At 39.8% G+C, this 24,004-nt stretch overlaps 1 long non-coding RNA gene across 3 annotated transcripts in view; it reads left to right on the top strand.

The window, feature by feature from the left end:
• LOC131402318 (uncharacterized) overlaps nucleotides 1-24,004 on the top strand; it is a 249,624-nt gene that overhangs the window by 154,032 nt on the left and 71,588 nt on the right. The window lies entirely within an intron of this gene.

Here is a 24,004-nt window from a genome sequence, read left to right as displayed (position 1 = left end):
TAAAAGGACAACCAACCCAGTTTACTCCAAGCTTCCCCTAAAGTTCCTTGGCCTGGGAAATTCCCCCTAGGTTTTTCTCCACCTAGGAAATGTACTGGTACCCTTCAAAACCTCTAGTCTTAATATCTTAAAACAGCTCAAATAAACTCTTGGACTATCAACTTAAAATAAAGAGGTCCAGGATTCAGGAGAACTCACCAGGGTCACCTGAAGAATGCAGTGATCCGGGTGGGGCTCAAAGTGCCCCTGCGGTACCAACTGTCGGTTCAGTGTAGATTCCAGGTGGTATCCGGTGGGTTTCTCTGAGATCCTGCCGCAATTACACCAAGAAATGTCGATGCAAATAACCCATAACCAATCTATAAATCAAAACTGGGGTGAGTTTCTTACGAGCCAACCTTTGAAGACCATATAGCCTGGGAGAGTCCTTTCATGAAGAAATGGAGCACTCTGAAGAAGTGGGGTGTACACAGTGGTTATATACTATCAAAGAGCACGTATCACATGTGATTGCAATGTCCCTTTTACAATAGCCGTGACATTGACCTGTGAGCACCTCAATTGATGGACACAGTGGGTATCAGGTCTGCTGTCTCCATGGGCGTGGCTGTTGTCTCGAGTTGGGTGGTCACAGGATGAGCACAGCAATCAAATCCTAGCCTAGGGAGAAATGCTTATCCTTAAGGAAATGCCAATGTGGGGGAAGTTGCATTTACATCTTAAGGGCATTGTTCTTGTCTTTGGGACATGTTAACTGCTTAAAGTGGATGTACAATGGATGAACAGAGGCTACAGGCCCCTTTTGGAAAAAAGTTATAAAAAAATAGGTCAGGCCCAATTAGGTTTACACCAAATGGCTTCCTCATATGCTCCAATGTATCCCACTGCATGCCATTTATTTATCAAGAAGAAGGATAGTCTCAGCTTGAAGGAGCTCACTGTCTATGAGACATGAATAAAACAACAGTTATGGAAAAGCAGATAAGTACAGGGTCCCAGAGTGGGGACATCAAAAGGAGTCTCTAGATGGAGACCTCTCAGGAAAAGTGTCCAAGAGGAAGGAACATTTGATATGAGTTTAGATTAAGAAATAGGAATTAAGTTGATTAAACAAGGGGTAGGAGTGCAGTAGACACACATAAAAAAGGCAGATATAAATGATGCTAAAGCTTTCAGAATATGGGGGTATTTTTAAGGCTGGAACAAAGCGAACATGTAGGAAACAGTGGGTGATGAGGCTAAAGATGAGGACAGCAAGGGAAAGCCTGCGTGTCCAGCTCAGGAGTCTGAATGTTCTCTCCAATGCTCTGAGCAGTCATTGAAAGAGTATAAGCAGATGTCACATTTAAACAAATTTAGATTCTAGAAGGTAACTCTGGAGGCATTGTGGAGGAAAGATTAGAAGAAATTAAGACTGGAAGTAAAGGGACCTGTTGGGAGATTAGGCAGTGATCCAGATAAGATAGGCCTTGGCTCAGGCGGGAGGTCTGCAGGTGGATTAGGCCAGGAAGTGGGAAGCAGTGCTGGGCTCCTGGAGGAGGAAACTGAGCTCCCTCTCAGTCACGGGAAGACTGTGCCTGTCATGGCCTCCCCACCCCCATGCCCAAATGCCATGTTCCTTTCTATGTCTGTACCTTTCCTCTCTTCCCCCATCTGAAATCCTCACACTTTCTTCCCTCCACCTGCCCAAAAGTGGTCCCTTTGAGCACTTGATGTAGTCCACCTCTCCTAAGAAGCTTTCCTTAATTACAATTTCTCGATAACATTCCCATTTTTTTTAGGTTCTCTAATACAACATACACTAAATACCTTGGCAGAATCAAGTGACATCTTGCAAGCCATGTCATGTATGTGGAGGAGCTTGGAACCTTATAATTCTTTGTATTTCCTTCAATACCTACCACAAATACCTTGCACATATAGGTCATGCCTTTAGATTAGCTGCTTGAACCATTTGTCTTTCTCCGCAGGTCAACAGTGTTGCCCAGAACAAATGAATTTTACACCTTCTCAAACTCAATAGAGCCAAGATGGAACTTCATTCCCCCCGCAAGCCTTACTGTCCTAGATAAAAGCAAAAACAACTTGTGACATCTAATTCTTTCTCCACATTCTGATCTCAAATTGCAACTGTTTTCCAGATGCTAACTGGTTTTCATTCTTAAAACTGACAGAAAATTTTCTCATTATTTCCTTTTCTTTCTTTTTTTGTGAGGAAGATCAGCCCTGAGCTAACTTCTGATGCCAACCTTCCTCTTTTTGCTGAGGGAGAATGGCCCTGGATTAACATTTGTGCCCATCTCCCTCTAATTTATATGGGATGTTACCACAGCATGGTTTGACAAGCGGTATGTCGGTGCGCACCAGGATCCGAACCTGTGAACCGGGGCTGTCACAGTGGAGCACGGGCACTTAACCGCTGTGCCACAGGGCTGGCCCCTCTCTTTATTTCTAAAGCTGAAATGTCTCAATCGTTCTCTGGGCTAGTTGGAGTTTCTATAAAATGAAAATGTACATTCCAGAAAAATCCTTAACTTTCCAGAATAATCCATAATATATTATGGTAAACACCTTGGCAAAATGTCACTGATTTTCAACGTCAGTGCCTCCACAAGGGTATCCTTGCATTGTCTTCCCTCCCAACCACCTCTCACTTTGCCCCTCCCCAGGCTCATGGGCTCAAAGTGTTTACTGAGCACTAAGAATGATCAGAGTCTGAGGGAGACTTCAAGGATGACTAAGCCATGTTTTCTGACCCCAACCAGCTCTCTCCATCTCTCCTTTAACCTCTATTTTTCTTATTTTGGTTTCTACTTTAGTTGTTTACTTGTCTTGTGAATTGTTTTGTGGTTTATAATTACCATGTAAATTCATATTACTTTTTGCCTTAGAGTTTAGAAAGAACTTACATTAAACAAGGTTTTCTCCCAGCCCTTTGATGTGTCTAATACCTTCCAATGCAATTCAAGTGGCTTCTTGTTTTTACGTCTCCATCATTATTCCTTCAGAATTATGTTCACCCCACACTTTTGATCTGACCAATGCTGCTTTACTCTTTAAATTTTTCTATGCTGAGACACGTGAAGAATCCCTCAAGCACCATCAACTAGGCTACCCCACATTCCTCACATCTGTTTCCTTGATTTGTTCCTAAATAAAGATATTTCTCTTTTTTTGTGAGGAAGATCAGCCCTGAGCTAACATCCATGCTAATCCTCCTCTTTTTTTTTGCTGAGGAAGACCAGATCTGAGCTAAGATCTATTGCCAATCCTCCTCCTTTTTTTTCCCCCAAAGCCCCACTAGATAGTTGTATGTCATAGTTGCACATCCTTCTAGGTGCTGTATGTGGGATGCAGCCTCAGCATGGCCAGAGAAGCGGTACGTCAGTGCGCGCCCGAGATCAGAACTCAGGCTGCAAGTAGTGCAACGTGCAAACTTAACCGCTAAGCCACAAGGCCGGCCAAAGATGTTTCTGAAACTAATAATAAATTGTACCAAGTGGTCATTGTATAAAAAGCACTGACACAGATACCTTATAGAGAACAAATGGAAAAGAATATTCAATTCCTCAGATAGGTTTGCAATCAAATGAGACATTGAGGGGACCAGGGGGCACTGATCAGAGCAGGATCCTAAGAGAAGAGTTTTAAGTCAATTTCAAATGAGGTTAAAACTGGAATGAGATAGTATTTTACCAGTCAGCTGAAATCATAAGCATTTTCCTGACCTTTGAGTGTTTATTTGCGTATAAACTGTACATGTGGGGTAAGAGAAGGCTTATATTGTTTAATTTCTTTTTATTATTCAGCACTTTGTAATAGATGTGGCTATTCACAATTAATAAATATCATAATGTGGAGAGACCCAACTTTCAACTGCTTGATATTATCAATTCTTACACAAAGCTAGAGTTTTAAAGATCAAATTTCATTCTAGTTACCTGTCAACTAGTCTATTTATATCGGAAAATTGCTGAGTTTTAGGAAAATACTTCAAAACACAAATTTTATATGTAATTTCAAAAGCAAAAAATTAGTTAAAAACTGGGTGGTATCCCGTTTTGCTACCATATATTAATCTTTAACATGGGAGCAAACATTTTTAGAGAATATAATTGATATTTGCCTATTTGTATATTGTAGAACGTTAAAGGAGTTACAGTTTTAATAGTATTTCAAATACCAGAGAATAAAAAACAGAATTGTTTCAGTTTTATGAAATAGTTTCTTAGACGTAGCAGATTTTCACAGCATATTACTTGAAAATAAAATAATCAGTTAGTGAGGTTTAAGCAATGTGGTTTTATTTTAAACTTGCTCATTCCATAAGAGCATCAATAAAAGCGCTTCAGGTGTAGCTGACGCTCTTTCCCTCCATATGAGCACCAGCTGCGTTTGCTTTAAGCATCAGACTCTCGGGCAGCACCATAGCCCTCAACTCCATTTAGTTGAGAAAAGGCTTTATGAGTCGTGTGTTTTTTCTAGGGGTATGGATCTCCCAGACTTATTAACTAGAGGGTGAGAGTAAGAGTCAGAACACATTCATTAAACTCCAGTGTGCTCAGGTGAGAGGGTAAGTACCTGAACTCACATCTGAAGAAGAACTTAGAGGATGCTTTCTGACTCTGCTTCATGCCTCTGACTAAGCAGTCCTGGACATCCCTGTTACGGCCACAGAATAACACAGGCAGCCTTGATGGACCAGAAATCCTCCTATGTCCATCATTTGTACAGAGCAAACTGGCTTAAGACCTCTTGTTTCCTGCTGCAGTGGTAATTTACAGACATACAGAACTGCGATCTAGTGACTAAGAAGAAAACAGCAAGGTGCTTTACATGGAAAATGAAATTGTTAGTGTTTTAAAAAAGAACAGTGAAGCACTAAAGTTGGTAAAGTTGACACAAAGTTGACACAATGTGGCACAACAAAGTTATAATAAAACTGAAAAATGTGTAGGAGAAGTAATCAGTTGTTCTCTATGCCTCTAAAATATGACTTGACATTTGACTCATAAACAGTATAGTTTAAATATAATAGGATAACTTTGGAAGTAAACTTCTCATCTCATCTCATCCAATGATGTTGGCAGGAGCCGGTATTAAATAGCCAGATGGTGAGTACCCATGTTGAAGTACCATTTTTATCACAGTGGAGAGAATAGAGGCATAAAACCCAACAGACTGATGTTCAGATCTTCCCTCTACCCTTGATCAATTTTGTAAACATGGTCTTTTTTATTTTTTTTTGTGAGGAAGATCAGCCCTCTGCTAACTTCTGCCAATCCTCATCTTTTTTTGCTGAGAAAGACCGACCCTGGGCTAACATTCGTGCCCATCTTCCTCCACGTTATACGGGACGCCGCCACAGCATGTCTGGTCAAGCAGTGCATTGGTGCGTGCCCAGGATCAGAACTGGTGAACCCCAGGCTGACGCAGCAGAGTGCGTGTGCTTAACCGCTTGCGCCACAGGGCAGGCCCCTAAACATGGTTTTGTTTATCAGTTAAATATGAATTATAATAGTTACTTTAAAGGATTACTGTAAGAATTGCATGAGGTAATATATATCACTCCACAACCGGTGTGGAGTGATAGTTAATTCTCCCGCCCTGTCTCTCTTCTATGAAACATACACAAATCATCTAAGGAGAGAACTCGTCTATACAATAAACTTATGACAAAGAGTCAATGGCTCCAGAAGTAAGGGCCACCATTGTTGAGGGCTTAACCTCAACTGCTTCCAAATACTCTTAACTCTCAATTAATTTTATGTGCTTTCCGTCTTCCAGACACTTCACTGGCTACAAGGAAAGCAGAAGGTGTGAAATTTAAATTGATCTATTTCACCCTTGAATGTCCAAGCTGTAACATCAGGTGTTTTAAATCACCTAGTTCATCAGGTTTTCTGCTTATTACTATATATTTTACCATGGTTCACTGCCTGAGAAAAATAGAAATTCATTATAATTTTACTCACATGAATATATATCTTAACTATTACAGCTGGAATCTTAATATATAGAGCAATATTGTACATGTTTTGTCCTTGTTGATAGTACAGAATACTTTTGTCCAGGTTTTCTTTGGCATTATCTTATTTAATGAAGAACTCAGTAATATATGTCCTGGAGATAAAGATTTAGAAAAATCTAACATACTATCCTAGTTATGCCTCAAAAAAAAATGCTATAAAATAATGAGAGGATATTTTGAAGGCACTATTTTTCCTAATTATTTCCAACTTTATGTCCCTTTAACTCTTTTTAATCATTCTGCATCTTATTTGCTATTGGCTAATCATCTCACAGTAATTAAATAGCCCTCAGCTGAGTCCACCATGCCTCTTCAAGTGCCCCAGGCTGATGTCACTCTCATAGTTGACAAAAAGAAGCTGGGAAAACCTGTTTTGTGGCACTATTCTTAAGGATATCTTTACTCTTACAATAATAAAGCTATATTTTTGAAAGGCACCAGTGGATTATAAAATCAAGTACTTGACCAATGTTGTATCCTCATTTTCCCTCCAGGGGGAGCACAACTTTCATGTGTAATGCAGGGCTGCTGCTTTATTGTTTTTTCCTTTCAAGATATTACTTGTAAAACATGTCGACGTAAATAATCTATGATCAATCCATAAATCAAATTGGGGTGAGTTTATTATGAACCAACTTTTGAGGACCATGGCCCAGGGCCTTCCTTCCCTAAAGAAGGAAGGGTACCAAAGAAGTGGAGTGTACAGAGCTGTTATATACCATCAAAGAGCATGTATCACATCAGATTGCAATGTCCCTTTCACAATAACCACAAGATCCCCCTGCCAGATTGCCCTGCCAGAATAGCTATTGATGGACACAGTGGGGAGGGCGTGGCTGGTGTCAGGTCTGTTGTCTGGAGCTGGGTGGTCACAGGATCAGTGCAGCAGTCAAATCCCAGCCTAGGGAGAAATGCTTATCCTTAAGGAAATGCCAAGGAGGGGGAAGTTGAATCCTTATATTAAGGGCATTTATTCTTCTCTTTGGGACATGGCAAAGCAGATACACAACGCAGGTGACAGGCCCTTCTGGAAAAACAAACCCAGGCCAAATTTGTTTTACCCCAAACGGCTTCCTCATATGTTCCAATATATCCTATTGCTTGCCATTTATTTGTCATTTTCTCCCTTTTGATCTATAATCTTTTGATAGAAAGCATTGAATGATCAAAATATTGTCCCTCGGCACCAGAGTGGTTGCTGCCTGCCCTGGGTCCCTCATGTCCCTCGGTGCCAGGCTTTTATCTCATTTATTTGCCCAATTGTCCACCTTGGGGGGAATTAATTGGATATAGTGGACAAGCAAAGAGGTATATATATATTAATAGAGGAAGCATTTCATGGGTTTTGGATTAATTTTAGGTTGTTGCACAAACATTGTATCTGTGCTTTTTATGAATCCTTATATTTACGCTATTCACAATTATAGAACAAGTACAGTAACAATGATAATAATTTAACATCTTTGAAAACATTAGTGTAAAATGAGTTCTTAGGCATAGTCCCTATGAAAAAAGGAAGTTGGTCCAAGGTTATAAGATCAATCGACCACCTCAGCTTTCATTACTCTAGCTTACATGACAGTCTTACAGCACTGAGTATAGAAAACAGCAATTAGTTTAAACATTATGGCTAGTACAAGAATTCCAAGAAGTAATAGAAATAGGAATTGCAATGCAGATGGAAAAAGGGAACCAATACCAGAAGGGAGCCAACCGAACAACTCAAGACCGGGTGCAGGCTCGCTTCAGGCATTCACCTGCTTTTTCATGGGCTTTAGCAGAGACGACACATTATAAGACTCGTCAGGTATGAAAACACAGCATTGAGTTTGAATGATTGTACATGTACCACCTTGGGATGTAGTTAAAATATCTAAGGCCCTTCTATTTTGAAGGACAGTGTTTTTATTAAAGACATTTTAGTATTTAATAAGGCAATTCCTGCTTGACTGTCTTTAAGGGCTTCTGTATGTGATGTGACACCATTTAGCCCTAAAAAAGGAACAAATATAGCTAGCTGCTCGGTGGTCATACCAGGGGAACACTGAATGAGCCCGTCTGGCCTTAAGCAGCGGCAGGTTGGCAGCAATTGTCACTGTGAATCCTTCGCTGCATTTAAGGGAAGATCGGGTGCAGAGTTTTAGCCATCAGGCCAGTAGTCAAGGCCAGAGATTTGTTCTATAGAACCATTAAGTTCTATTAGGAGCCACCCGATAAATGCCTGGACTTTAAGACCAGTCTGTTCCAAATCAATCACTTTCCTTAAGTATGATAGTATTCTGAAAATCTTAAATGTAACAATTATAAAATAGGTATACAGTTTAAGCATAACAAAGGTTTAAATGAGTGGATGTAAAGTTGGGAATACAGTCCTGGTCTGGAGTCTTGGGACAGCTGTCTACAACTGATGTTGTCTTCTTCTCATCCTATTTTGGAGATATTTGCTCTCTTCCTATAAGGAGGAAGATACTAAACTTATTAGGCTTACTCAGTATGTTAAACTACATGGGAAGCATTGTCAGACAAGTGATGATAAACATGCTTAGGTGGTAGTTTGTGGGTAAATGTTATTGATATAGGCGTTTTAAAATTGTAAAAATTACTGAAATTCTGATCTGTCCTGGTTATCAGTCATAATTCTGGTTATTATTATTGATGGTGCTCAGGGCAAGCTGCCCCAGGAAGCACCACTCTGGTATGCGGATTATTTCGAGCTGAAGACAATAAGGACTCAGAGAGCTCAGGAAAAATATTTGAGTTTCCCCTCCCAAACTGCCTAAAGAATTTAAAACCAAAAAAAATCTGTTTTAGGAAGGGGTTATTATCATGACTGCTATAAAAGATAATTTAGGATAGAGGTTACAATAGAAAAGGCACCAACAAGCCCATCTTATCCGGAGTCCTGTCTCTCTGGCCACATTCTTTGGATGGCCCTGCAGGAGTTGCCAGACAATCATTTACATTTATAAGGGAAATCTCCATTTGTAAAGGTATCTCCCTCTCTGTTTGGAGAAGAGAGGGGGGGTGAGCTCATTTCTAGTAACTTATCAATGTGGAAGATAAGGCCTTGGGGCTGTATAATAAACCTTACTCTTGTTTACTGTGCTTTAGTGGTAATCTCCTGTAATTGACTCCCCCACCCCCAAAATCCTCCTTTGTCATTGGCTGAAAATGATATTTAAGACGAGAATTTTTGCTATTGTGTTGAGAAACGCAGTGTCCCTGCTTTCTCCCATGTATACATGTTATTAAACTTGGTATTATTTTCTCCTGCTAACCTGTCTTGTTGATTATTTGGCCAGCCAGAAGAACCTTAAGGGAAAGGGCAGAGGGAGATTAGCCCTCTTCCCCCGACAGTTTTGGCGAGCCAGCCAGGAGAAGAACTGGCTGGTAAGTTGTCTTCTCTGGCTGGAAGACCTGCCTTCTCCCTGGACTACTGCAGATGATGAGATACGGGAACGCCTGACGAAAGCCGGCAAAAGGTAAGACTTCTTACCACGTCAGCCTCCCGGAATCTCTATCTGCGGGGTCCGGCGGAAGGAAGTGGTGAGAATTTTTTCTCTTTCTAAATTTAGATTGGCAGGAGAAAATATTTGGGAAACTAGTTTCTTGGGCTTTTAGTGACTCTTGGTTTAAATTTGGTAGAGTACTCTTGGTTTTTGATCTTGATCCCTTTTCCTCCCAGAGATAGTCTCTGTTTTTCTCTTTTGTCTGTGTCTTTTGTCGTAAGAAGGAAATACCATAGGGTAGGACGCAGGCATAGGCCCTATAAGCCTGCTGTCCGGGCCGGCCCCACAGACTGGTGAGTTTGCGGGTCTCACCAGACCGGCGTCTACAAACTTTGCTGTGGGTTATTATGCACATGAAGTGAATGTCATTGCCAAGGGCATCTTGGAAGCCAAAAAGGCCGCAAATTTAAGTGGGCGCGGGTCGAGCAGTTAAGAGCCATTAGGGCGCTCGCCACTTTCAGAAGACTCCCGTGTCAGGATAAGTTGGGTCACGGAACGGGGTAGATGACACAGGTCCCCCGCCAACTGCAAGAAAATGTCCGTGCAACGACGAGGTACTCTGTAAAAGCACACAGTCCCCAACCCCGCGGCACCTCCCCCCCAGGTATTATTCTGGCTCCAAGAGACCTAAGGCGTGACTAAAGCTGTCATTGTGCACAGAAAAAAAAAAAACCGGATGAGGTTTTTCCTTCTGTCTTGTTCTGTGTCCTGAGAAAACTTGGCTTTGTGACCAGTGAGAATATTCTCCTTGGTCTCCACCATACGGAAGGTGCATTTACCGGGGTGCACCTTGGTGGCCAGTCGAGTAGACTGGGGTTCCGAACTGTCTCTTTGTCCGGCTGTGCCAAGTTCTCAGGGGAGTTTGTCATAAAGGGCCCAGTCCATAAGGGCTTTTGTTGTCTTAACCTTCGTTGCTTGTTAGTGCTGGAAAAATCCCATTCCAGTATCGCCCGCCCGGTGTCACAGATTAGCGGGTCTGTGACTGGAGGCGTCCCACACTATTGTGGGAGACCGGAGACACCCTTTTATCCTTACCGCCTGTGCAACAAAGGTCTTTACTTTCTCTGAATATCTTTGGGAGTAAATTCTGTGGATCATGGGGGCTACATCATCTGCGCCCTCACCAGGGACGCCTCTTGCGTCCATGGTAGATTTATTCTAAGCGTGGAAAGTTACCTCCGGGTCTTTCCTTAAAAAGGCTTATTGGTTCGAGTCACTATTGGAATAAATATACAAGTGAAGATCCTACTCGTCAATGGCCAGACGACGGATCCTTTGAATTGGAAAAACTTCTAAATTGGGGAAAAAAAATTTTTTGAGAGCTCTCACATAATTGCTTAATTGGTACCTAAGAATTAAGGCCAGAAAATGGAAGGAAAAAAAAATTTGACTAGTCTTAAGACCTTGACTCAGGTTACAATTAAATTGAAAACATGTAAAAGTGTAAGTGTTGATAAGATTATAAAGGTTGGAATGTTTGAGATAATTTTATACAAAGAGGTTACATCAACTTTGCCTGAGTATGTTTTAAAATGTCTGACTGGGAATGCTTCTCTTGTCCAAAGTTAGAAGACCAAGACCTATTGATAAAAATCTTAATGATAATTATGTTTAAAGGTATAAGAAGTGATAAAAATTGCATAAAATTTTGTAGAAAAAAACTGATGTTATTTCTATTACAGAACTGGTTAACAAAAATAGTAATTTAAATGATGGCTAATTTTATCTAATGTCTTATGAAGTCTTATAGGCAATCTAAATAGTTATTGGAAATAAGTAACTAAATAGTTGTAAAAAAGATAAATGTTAGATAAACTTTAAACAATAATTATGTGTTATTGTGGTTACAGCTTCCAAACTCTTTTTGGTGACTTACAACTTGAGAGTTTTGCTAAGTTTTATGATAAAAATTCACTGAGTATCATCATTTCCAAATAACATAAGATATTAGACATTGATTGCTAAATGTACGTTTGTCTACTTTTGGCTTTTCGTTACAGGAAAACTAAAAGGTGTTTTGGCTCTATTGGTAAACGTGTGTTTTATTAAAAGATTGTACTATAAAGTAACATGTTTCTAGAAGTTATGAAGTATTTATAAATTTTCCAAGCCACAAGATACTAATGTAAAAGAAAGTTTACAATTGTTTACTTAGTTTTTACTTACAAATTAAGGTTTCTAAGGGGTAAAATTCCTAATTAGTATATGTGATTGAAGCTACTAAAAATTAAGAAAAATATGTCTGTGTACAAGGAAAGTAAGATGTATAAAGGTACAAAGAATGGAAATATTTTGTTTGGTTAAGAAAGATAAATTTGTCCTCAAGTACTAGGAGGGAAAAGAAAGACATGGGACAAATTCTGAATGTAAAAGGAAAGTTATAAAAGGTTTGTGGAAGAAGAATTCTGGAAAAAGAGTTTTATGCATGGTCAAGTTGGCTAAGATTGAAATAAATTTTAATTAAGTAAATGAGTTTTAATAGCAGAAATAAGCTGGTGCAAAATTAAAATTTGGTCTTCTGTCTCTTAAAATGATAATTTTCTTAAACTTGATAAAGAGGTTACAAAAGATTTTTCTTTACCTTTGAGTAAGTCTACCTAAAAGACAGAAAAAAAAAAAAAACTGTTAAAATAACTTACTACGTTCAAAAGACTGAGGTCTCTCTATTAAGGCTTTTGGACTGTTAATGCTCTGTTTGCTTTGATTGTTTATATTTTTGACAAGCTCCACCAAAATTCATATCTTAAATAAAGTCTTTTTTTTACTTTTTCTTTGAGAATTTTCAAAGGGCCCTGGAACTTCTCAAAGAAATTTGCTCTCTTCCTATAAGGGGAAAGATACTAAACTTATTAGGCTTATTCAATATGTTCAATTATATGGAAAGCATTGTCAGACCAGTGATGATAAGCCTGCTTAGGTGCTACTATGTGGGCAAATGTTATTGACATAGGTGTTTTAAAATTGTATAACATTACTGAAATTCTGATCTGTCCTGGTTATCAGTCATAATTCTGGTTATTATTATTTTAAAGTGTTGTATGTCACAAAATTAACCAAATTTCCTTGTCAATTGCCATTTTGAGGTCTTGTTGTTTACATACTTATTTCTTTGCTCTAATGCTTTTGCAAAATGTTTCAACTTCAAAAAATTCATAGAAAGGACTCTGACATTTACACTGGAACTGTACAGGCTTCTGACAAACTTTCTGATCATAAAACTGAACTAGGTAAAAAAAAAAATTATAGAAATCTGATGGAGAGACTGATAACTTCATAAAGCTGCTAACAAAAAGATTGGGATCAAGAATAGATTACACAGGACTGAACCAACTGATAAGGATGATTATAATTTTTATGATTTTTCATTTAAAGTATTGCTGAATTTTTAATGTTTTTTCAGATTTAAGAAAAACTTTTTCTCTTTTCTCCTGAGCTAGCTATGACTTATAGCAATTTGGTAAATGATACTTTTATAAATAAAATTGAAATATTTATCTTTTTCTCTCTACCTGATCCCTCAAATTTAGAAACTCTTAGTAAGTAAATATTGTTGTTTTCATGGCAATATAGTTATTTACATAAGTTCAATAAAAATCTGTTCTCCTTATAACAGGACACAATTGGAAACACTGGTTCTATTACCAAGGTTGTGACTGGAACATCATATTTACAATATAACCATACAGCTTTTAAAGAATGAAGATTAGACTTTATGAAATAAAGCCACGTAGAAATATTGGCCTGGTACCTTATGTTCCAAGCAGCACTTACCAGGATAAGTAAAGAATGTCACTTATCTGGCAGGTACAAGGAACCTTGAAATATTTTGGGGAAACCTCGGAATAGAGGAATTCACTCAAATTTATAGGTATTGCAGACAAAGTCTGATGACAAAATCCTTGGCTTGGCTTTCCTGGCCTCGAGAGACCTTTAAAGTTCAATGTGAGATTCCTTATAAAAAGTTCCAGCAAAGCAGATTTAAAAGAGCCTATGTGATCAACTGCTATTCTTGCTGTACCTATGTAAATAATTGAGCCAACTCTATTAAAACTAGACTTATTTTGCAAACTAGTTTTAATTTTGCTATCTTAATAAAAATGAGGGTGATTTTAGAGAAAAAAATTATATTTCAGTAAAAACTATTTCAGTATAAATTTGCGGATATTAGATCCTAGTTTTGTTGTCTTTTGAGGTTTTTACTTTATATCTGTTGACTGGACTGGATCCTGATTTCTTCTAGTCTCCTGAAATATCTGGCTACAGATGTCCAAACTAACGTTTTTGATTTTTTCCATCATTTTCATTTGAAATCACTGAGAACTGAACCTGCCCTTTTTCCTGAAGCCTTACAAACTGAAGCTGATGAACTTGATATAAACTTAAGAGATGACCTGACGACACCATCAGAGACATTTTAAACTGCAAAAGATACTTTGACGCTGACATCTAAAATTCTTCTTCACTGGCAGTCCTCTAAACTCAAAAACTGGTTTACAATTTGCTCTAACCATTAACCTTGTTTTTCTTTCGTTTACACAAATATGCTTTTGGAGTCTGCCATGCTGTTGGCACAATTTGGAAATCCCGTGGTTTCTTAACTTCTGCAGGAACTCCTATTGCTAATGGACACTTAATTACAGCCTTATTACAAGCTATTCACCTTCCTTCAAAAATTGCCATTGTTCATTGTTCAGCCCATACTAAGGAGACTGATGTCATATCTTTAGGAAATGACAGGGCTGACAGAGCTGCTAAACATGCAGCTCACTATGGACCCCCTTATCCGTTTTCCACCCAATTCTTAAACCTGCCTTTATCCCTGACTGATGTTATTAACTATCAGGCAAATGCCCCACAATCTGAAAAAGACAATTGGATACAAAAGGGTGCCAAACAATTATCAGATAGATTATACATTGGACCAAATGGACTTCCAGTAGCTCCTTTTCTTTTGACTTTTTGGCTTGCACTTATCTCCCACCAAATGGGACATATGTGCAAACGGGGGATAGTTAAGGAACTGAAAGACAATTGGTTTTGCCCTGGCATCCATAAAATTTCTGACCAAATCACCTCCCAGTGCACAACTTGCAAATCTTACCAAGTCTCTGGGAGAAATCAGTGTGATCCAGGAAGTCCTCCCAGGCCCACGTTGCCTTTTGCGGCACTCCAAATGGATTTTATAGACTTCCCTTCAGCTTTAGGTTACTCTCACTGTTTGGTTATTGTCTGCATGTTTAGTGGATGGACTGAATGCTATCCGACCAGACATGCAGATGCCACAACAGTGGTAAAGAAATTAATAACTGAAGTTATTCCTCGCTTTGGCATTCCTTTATGGATTGAATCAGACCAAAGAACTCATTTTACAGTAGAGATAAACCACTTGCTTGCAAAAACTCTGGGGTATTCATTAAAATTTCATACCCCATATCACCCTCAGTCATCAGGGCAAGTAGAACGTAAAAATCTAGATATAAAAAGAACTCTAAGAAAAGTCTGTCAAGAAACTGGACTTAAATGTCCAGAGGCTCTGCCCTTGGCCCTTATAAAGATTCAAAATACTCCAAATAGAAGACATGGACTGACTCCTTTTGAAATAGTTTTTGGACGTCCGATGCCTACTGGCGTCTCTAAACCTTCAATTCCTGGATTAAATGAATATTATGGGAACTTAAGTGAACAATTTGATGCTATGACTTGTTATATACAAAAATTAACTAGTATACTTGAAGCATATCATCAACAGGTAGAAGAGGCATGGCCACCACCTTCTGACAAGCCTTGCCATCCCTTTCGACCAGGAGACCGGGTGTACATCAAGGTCTTTAGAAGAAAACACGCACTGTCACCTCGCTGGGAAGGACCTTATGAAGTCTTACTGATGACCTGCACTGCCATCAAAATAAAGGAAAAATCTTCCTGGATCCATGCGAGCCACGCCAAAATAGACCCAGAACATCGCTCTCAAGACAACTGGGAGATAATCCCCACAGGAGACCTTAAACTAAGGAGGGCCAAAAGCCAGGCCCCAGAAGCAGCCGACATCACGAAGTAGACAGCTTTTCCCAAGATCACGGATCAAAAAAACCTACTTTGACCCATTTCCTCCCCCTTGCTTCAAAACTCCCTATATATATACACACTCACACACACAAACTATTAGTGGATATATATATATATATTTTTTTTTTTAATCATTTAATAGAAAGCTGACTGGAGAGTGCTAGTCTCTATCTGTCCCTCTTCCCCTCTCTAAGTCTCCGCTAAGGGCTCTTTTCCCATCCGTGTCTTGCTTTTACTAACCCTCTCCTTTTCAACAGGTCGGGCACAGACCAAACACCCCCTTATGCCAGTTTACCAAGCCCTAGCCACGCTAACTAATCAATCTGACTGTTGGTTATGTCAACAGCTAGATAGTGCAAAAGAACCTGAACTAGTCTTTGTTCCTGCTAATATGAACACCTGGTGGACTAAGTACGGAAAATGGACGAGTAACAGAGTATGGTATCCGCAAGAAGGGAAACTTCACTCTGCTTCTTCTCCTGGTGAGTCACTTGGGCCCCAGAAAGATTACTTAGAAGGTCAAGGACTGTCCCTTGCCCAAGCACAAACAATAAGTGAAAGTTTTTCCCTCTGCATTGAAAGTAAACATGGCGCTGGACCTTTCCTGGGTGATATACCGAGACAATATTGCCGTCAAACTCTGTGGTTTGATTCCGCAGGTGGCATCTTCAGAACTCTCAAGGGAATTGTAAGTGACTCTATCACTACTCCCTCTGGCACAAACATTTGCCAAATCACCAAGTGCTCTGGATGGCCTACGAGCCACCCGTGTGCAACTTGGGGTATAGCAGCTATCCGCATGGTTAAGCTGCCCAATGCCACAGACTATATATGGGTGGATCAAAAATCTGGACTCACCTGGTCCAGCTCATCTGACAGCTATAAAGCTGTCAGAATCAGACTGCAGGCCTCCTGTACCAGCTATTCCGCAATCTGTTCTGTTCTCGCAGACTGACTGGAGTTCATGGAAAATGGAGATGTTTAGGTAGTAACAGTACAAGTGGCACAGATCATGAAATAGTCCAGATCCTGGGAACTACAGACTCAATTCTAACCTTGTCTTTAACCTACACTGGTCTTTTCATTTTATGCGGCAACAAAGTGTATAAAGGATTCCCACCTAATTGGTCAGGACGATGCGGACTTGGATACCTGGCTCCTTCTGTCACCAAACACTCCACCTTAAATGCTAGCCAAATTACAAACTTGGGTTCGTTTGTTCATAAGATTGTGCCACATAAACGTGCCAGTTGAAAAATCATGGAAAATCCACTTGTGTATCACAACTCCAAGTTCTTTTCAGCCTTGAGAGTCCTATTCCCCGGCTTTGGAGATTATGAGTTAGAAAAAGCAATATTAAATCTCTCTATGGTAATGGAACAAGAGTTCAACACCACCATGCAAACCTTAAACATACTCCAGTCAGAGATTAACAGCCTAGCATCTGTGGTGCTCCAAAATCGGCGTGCTCTGAACGTACTCACTGCCCAGCAAGGAGGAGCATGCGCAATCATTGGAGAAAAATGTTGTTTTTATGTGAATCAAACAGGTCAAGTAATATCTAACTTAAATCTATTAAAAGAAAAGATTGACATTTTTCATCAGATAAACGAAGCTCACACATTTTATTGGACTGACTTGTTTCCAGGATTGGGGGACTGGTTTAATGGAGTGTGGGGAAATGTGCTCCGATTTGTTCTTTTCTGCTTGTTCATCCTCATTCTAATCTATGTTCTTTTCTCTCTTTGCAGACTTCTTATCACCCGGGTACTAACACGATTTCTCTCTCCACAGTCACCAGCTCAGCTTTTAATATGTGAAACTTCTAGGGAAGTTTCAGAGGAGGGAACTGATGGTGCTCAGGGCAAGCTGCCCCAGGAAGCACCACTCTGGTATGCGGATTATTTCGAGCTGAAGACAATAAGGACTCAGAGAGCTCAGGAAAAATATTTGAGTTTCCCCTCCCAAACTGCCTAAAGAATTTAAAACCAAAAAAAATCTGTTTTAGGAAGGGGTTATTATCATGACTGCTATAAAAGATAATTTAGGATAGAGGTTACAATAGAAAAGGCACCAACAAGCCCATCTTATCCGGAGTCCTGTCTCTCTGGCCACATTCTTTGGATGGCCCTGCAGGAGTTGCCAGACAATCATTTACATTTATAAGGGAAATCTCCATTTGTAAAGGTATCTCCCTCTCTGTTTGGAGAAGAGAGGGGGGGTGAGCTCATTTCTAGTAACTTATCAATGTGGAAGATAAGGCCTTGGGGCTGTATAATAAACCTTACTCTTGTTTACTGTGCTTTAGTGGTAATCTCCTGTAATTGACTCCCCCACCCCCAAAATCCTCCTTTGTCATTGGCTGAAAATGATATTTAAGACGAGAATTTTTGCTATTGTGTTGAGAAACGCAGTGTCCCTGCTTTCTCCCATGTATACATGTTATTAAACTTGGTATTATTTTCTCCTGCTAACCTGTCTTGTTGATTATTTGGCCAGCCAGAAGAACCTTAAGGGAAAGGGCAGAGGGAGATTAGCCCTCTTCCCCCGACATTATTTTAAAGTGTCGTATGTCACAAAATTAACCAAATTTCTTTGTCAATTGCCATTTTGAGGTCTTGTTAGCAGACTTATTTCTTTGCTCTAATGCTTTTGCAAAATGTTTCAACTTCAGAAAAATTCATGGAAAGGACTGTGACAGTTACACTGGAGTACAGGCTTCTGATAAACTTGTTGATCATAAAACTGAACTGGGTAAGAAATTACAGAAATATGATGGAGAAACTGATGACTTCATGAGGCCACTAACAAAAAGATTGGGATCAAAAATGGATTACACAGGACTGAATGAACTGATAAGGATGATTATAATTTTTATGATTTTTTATTTGAAGTATTGTGGAATTTTTAATGTTTTGTTTTTTCAAATTTAAGGAAAACTTTTTCTCTTTTCTCCTGAGCTAGCTATGACTTATAGCAATTTGCTAAATGATACTTTTGTAAGCAATATTAAATATTTCTCTTTTTCTCTCTACCTGATCCCTCCAGAATTTAAAAACTCTTAGTAAGTAAGTATTGTTGTTTTCATGGCAATATAGTTATTCGCATAAGTTCAATAAGAATCTGTTCTCCTTATAACAGGACACAATTGGAAACACTGGTTATATTACCAAGGCTGTGACTGGAACATCATATTTGCGATGTAGCCATACAGTTTAGAGGAATGAAGATTGGACTTTATGGAATAAAGCCATGTGGAAATATTGGCCTGGTACCTTATGTTCAATGTTCCAAGCAGCATTTACTGGATAAGTAAAGAATGTCACTTATGTAGCAGGTACAAGGAACCTCGAAATATTTTGGGGGAATCTCGGAAGAGAGGAATTCACCCAAATGTGTAGGTATTGCAGGTGTGGGGAGAGAGGGAGAATCCCCCTATGCCCTTTTCCTTAAGGATTTTATGGCTGCCCAAATAATCAACAAGACAGGTTAACAGGAGAAAATAATACCAAGTTTAATAACATGTATACATGGGAGAAAGCAGGGACACTGCGTTTCTCAACACAATAGCAGAAATTCTCGTTTTACATACCATATGGAGCTAATGACAAAGGAGGATGTTGGGGGTGGGGGGAGTCAGTTACAGGAGATTACCACTAAAGCACAGTAAACAAGAGTAAGGCTGTTATGCAGATTTAAGGCCTCACTTTTCACATTGATAAGTTTCTAGGAATGAGTTCATCCCCCCTCTTCCCAAATACAGAGAGGGAGATACCTTTACAAATGGAGATTTCCCTTATAAATGTAAATGTCTGTCTGGCAACTCCTTGCAGGGCCATACAAAGAGACAGTTCTGGAGACAGAACTTCTGATAAGATGGGCTTGTTGGTGCCTTTTCTATTGTAACATCTATTTTACAATATATTACAGCCATTAGATAGAAGATCTGTTCCAGGAAGGAGTTACTACGTCAAATTCTTTAGGCAGTTAGTGGGGGAGGTCAAATGTTCTCAGAGAAAACAACCAAGGTAAAGAGATAGATTTCAGGGTGGCCAAATCTTGATCTCTCACATTATGAACTACAGTCCCTAAATTAAGGGTCACTCTTTATGTTGTACAGTTCCATGGGTTTTGACACACATATAGTGACACGTAGCCACCATTATATACAGAACAATCTCACCACCCTAAAAATCCTCTGAGCATCAGATTAGCTCTTAGTGGCTTTTTAAAATATTAACAGTTGTCAGAATGACGTAAATTTTTACGACGAAAAATGTTCCACAGGTGCTAAGTTTTGTTAGTCTCACTATTATGATCACTATTAGAAATAATGAAAAAAATGAACCCCTATATAAATAGCAAAAATCACAGAATTTTAAAGATAAAAAAGATCTGGAAGTTTAGGAAATCCTACATTCTTCAAGACCCTGCCCTCCAGTCTCTCAGCTTTCTGTGTCATTTATCTGCTGACTCCGCTGAGCAGAAAGAAAGAAATCGATAAAGAAAAACAAAGCAAAAAACAAATTTTGGTTCTAAGTAGTCCTCTTGAGCCCAAGTTAATCAAGCATGGATTCTTTTTTACTTCCTATTTGCATCAGGAACATAATTACTAGCTAGAGCCTAATTTGAGAATATTCATTAGAAATGAAAGATGTCATATTTAAGAACAGAATGGAATTCACTGAGGTTTTATTCTTGGGATATTTGTAGGATTAAGTCAGGACATGCTGCGAGAGTGATAAAGTTCTATATATTTTTCTTCTCCAAGACCATGGATTTCAGACACATTTTATACCCATGTACTTTGCAACAATGAAAAACAATTGAACACTGACCTTGAATATTTTGCCCTCAGATTCATTAGTCTTTAAAATATAAATTGAGCAATTTTATCTAGATGAGTGAAAGACTATGGAGACTTCTAGAATGTCACGTTAGGTCCTTTAGAAGTGAAGAATTGACTTTATAAAGCATTTCTATTCCTTCTCATACCTTGACAATACTGCTACTGTGACTCTGTTTTAAAGAGGATAATGGCAGGCTTTACTCTGATTTGCACCTTTTTGTTTTAAGTGCATTTACTTAACATTTCTCAGCCTCTTTAAAACTTTTATCATTAAGCTCAACCTTCATTTAAATCACCAGACCTATTTGATGAAGGCGACGTGAATATTTACTTGTAAACTCCTCAGAAATTACTGATTTAACCTTACTTCAGATGATCCATTGTAGAACTCAAACTGGATTTCCCAGGCCCCTCATAACGGCTCATAACTGTGTGTTTGTACATTTATCTGGGAAGATATTATCCAAGGGTAATTGTTCTTCCCAAATGCTTTCTTTACCTCAAACAGCAATACTTCCAAAGTTTTAATGAAAATGTGGCCAATTTGGTGAAAACCAAGTGACTTGTTTGTTTTAGCATGCCAATGAGATTAAGAAAATAAGTATTTTAACAATTGTTATTGATTACTAAAATCAGAAATTAAGAAAACAAACTTCTTTGTCCAAAGACATTTCTGCAAGTGAAATCATCGGAAAAACAGACAGCTAGCCTCCCGTTTTAACCACTCAATCATAAGAAATGTAATATGGTGGGCAAACATGTGAGCGTTGTCACCTGCACGAGTCCCCAAAGCTGTGTCCCCATCACGGCCACAGATCAGGGGAAGGAGCCAGCAGAGGGGAGACAGCTGTGCCCTCAGTGTCCTTCCTTCCTAGGTCAGAACTCAGTCCCAGTTGCTCGCTGTCTAGTCTTCTGGGGAAGCAGAGAATTCTTCTGGGGACACGACACGACACATCAGGTGTTAAGGATGTCATTCTTTTTTAAACAAATGTTAGATCATGTAACGTGCTTCTCAGGACAGGAGGAGCCACCTCAAGGGAAGGCAGATTTTCTCCAGGAGCTGATGGTCATCCAGGGAGAGCAGAGTCAAGGGCTGCAGAGAGCCAGCCCGCTTCCGCTCTCCCTCTCAGGGACACCTTGGACCCCACACCCCCACCCCCCTCCCGGTGCCCCTCAGAGGTTCCCATTGTAGCCTTGGAGGCCGCGCATGCGCAGGACTGGCTCTCAGAGCGGCAGAGGGGATGGCGAGCTGGAGAGCCCCGGGGAACGTGCACTGGAGGCGGGGTCCCTGGTGCGGAGGTGGCCTCCTCGGAGGTTTGTGTGGGGGGATGGGCGGTTTCTGGATCCTTCCTCCAGGATTTTCAGCGCTGGGGAGCTCTCCTTTCTGCAGTGTGGAGGAGCGCTGGGCAGGAGGCGGCGCTGAGGTAGGCGGTGGGCGGTGGGCTCGGTGTGGAGATCTCCGCCGCAGATGGCGGGAGCGCGGTGGGGGGTCGGCGGATGGGGCCGGGGGCCGGGGCTGCTGGCGGGCTGCCCCAGGTGGGGGAGCCCAACTCTGTCCCTTGGAGGAGCAGAGGAACGCCGCCTGGCCGGCGGGCCCCTCTGCCTTGGCGGGGCCCCACCCCGGCGGGGCCTCCTGTCCACCCAGCGGAGGTGCAGGGGACGGCAGGGAGTCGCCAGCCCTCTGCGCGCGCCCTTGAGTTCGTGCCCCCGGGGGCCCCGTCTAGGCCAGGTCTCTACATCCCCGGGTGAACACTTTCCTTCAGAAGATGGACTGTGGTCTGCGATCCTCTGCCTGACTCAGCTCAGGCTATTGGGCTCCTCATTGCGTTCTTTAAACAAATAAACGTTCCTACTTCCTTGGGACCACCTTCAGAGAAAAGCCTAATCCCATTAATGGTTTCTGATAATTGACTCTATATTTGCAAGGCGAACTTTGAAGCCTGTGAATTGTTGTAAACTGCATTTAATGAAAGGAGCTTTAAACAGTCTTTGGTGAAAATTATGTAGCTTCCTAATAATAACTCACCATATGTTAACATAGACTGATGACTGATCAATTGATGATTGACATAATGTGTACGGAATTTTGGTTTCAGTGGAAAGGTTTTTCTTGGCAGTTGGTGCTAAATTTAAAATCGGATAAGGAGGAGGTTTTTAGAAGTAGTATATAGTGTGTGTTTTGTCTCCATACTCATTTACAATTGTAAGATTGATTTGGAAAGCTCATAGAACAAGAATTTTCAAATTTTGATTTGGATGAGAGGGTGAAAGGTTAAAAGGCCAAATACGGTAGGATTTCATTTATATGATATTCTAGAAAAGATAAACCATAGGGAAAGACAACAGATCGTTAGTTGCCATTAGTTTTAATATTTAGTTAATCATTTAGTTTAATAGTTTAATCATTAGTTTTAATATCTCTGATTAATAAAATACATTTTATTGATAGCAGCCTAATTATAGTTTTGGATGATACCAGAATTTAACAACCTATTAAATTCTGCAGTAGGAACAAATGACATGTTGGTTATAGGTGTCTTTGAAGTGTAAGTATTGTTGGTAATGAATCTAAATAAGCATTTTTGGATTGTGAACTACTGATTTTTTTACTAGATCCTGTTGGACATGGCATATTACAAGTTTCAAAAGGCTCTTTAAATTATTGTAGCAGGCTGAAGCTATTAAATTGTAATGTAAGAGCTTTATAGATGAAACAGGCAAAAATACAAAAAGCCATTTATCTTTTTATCTTTGTTAAAAAATCAAGTAAATCTTACCATATACATGAATGACTTTTGGCTAGACAGACCTGAACTTGACAAGATGGACTCATTAATATAGTGAATTTGTTTTGCATTGTTAAAATGGGAGAGGACATATGTTTTTCCTGAGGGTGACCCAAGTCAATATGGTAGGTTTCGCTGTTTATATGCTCTTTCTGAGTTACAATCTTGATTAAACAGCTTGTCATAGACGTACCAAGAAATTTGGGCCATTTTATGTATCAATATTTTAAGATATCCTATTTCCCTGATAGTTTCCAGTTTCAGGGTATCTGGGAAAAACAGTTTCTGAACATAGGTACTTTGGAATATAATTTTTGATTGTTGACATTGAATCATAGAATTGTGGAGTTGGAAATGATTTTAGTGGTTGTCGAGCCTAACCTCTTCATTTTCCAGGAAATGGAAAGTGAGGTTTCTCAAGTTAAGTTGTCCATAGTCTGACTGCTACTTAGTGGCAGAGTTGGAACTATATGCTCAGATGCTTGTCTCCAGATTCCTAGTACAGTGCTGTCTGTGCTACATACTATTAAGTAGACAAACCAATGAGTTACCTTCCCAGATCACATATGTAGCCAGCAGGGTTGATTCTTTCCCATATGCATATTTCCTTTCTTTTTTAAATAACTACTAACCACAATTAACTCATTCCCATACCATGTTTAATGACTATACTTGTGTGTGTCTCCTCGAGCACACGTGGATTCCCTAGAATGGAAACCTGCCTGTGAGTGGATTGCTGGACAAGGGGCTGATGTGAATCTGC

Source organism: Diceros bicornis (assembly GCF_020826845.1).
Source record: "Diceros bicornis minor isolate mBicDic1 chromosome 7 unlocalized genomic scaffold, mDicBic1.mat.cur SUPER_7_unloc_2, whole genome shotgun sequence".
NCBI lineage: Eukaryota > Metazoa > Chordata > Mammalia > Perissodactyla > Rhinocerotidae > Diceros > Diceros bicornis.
The sequence above is the reverse complement of the archived record's forward strand: the minus strand, read 5'-3'. Positions and strand labels throughout refer to the sequence as shown.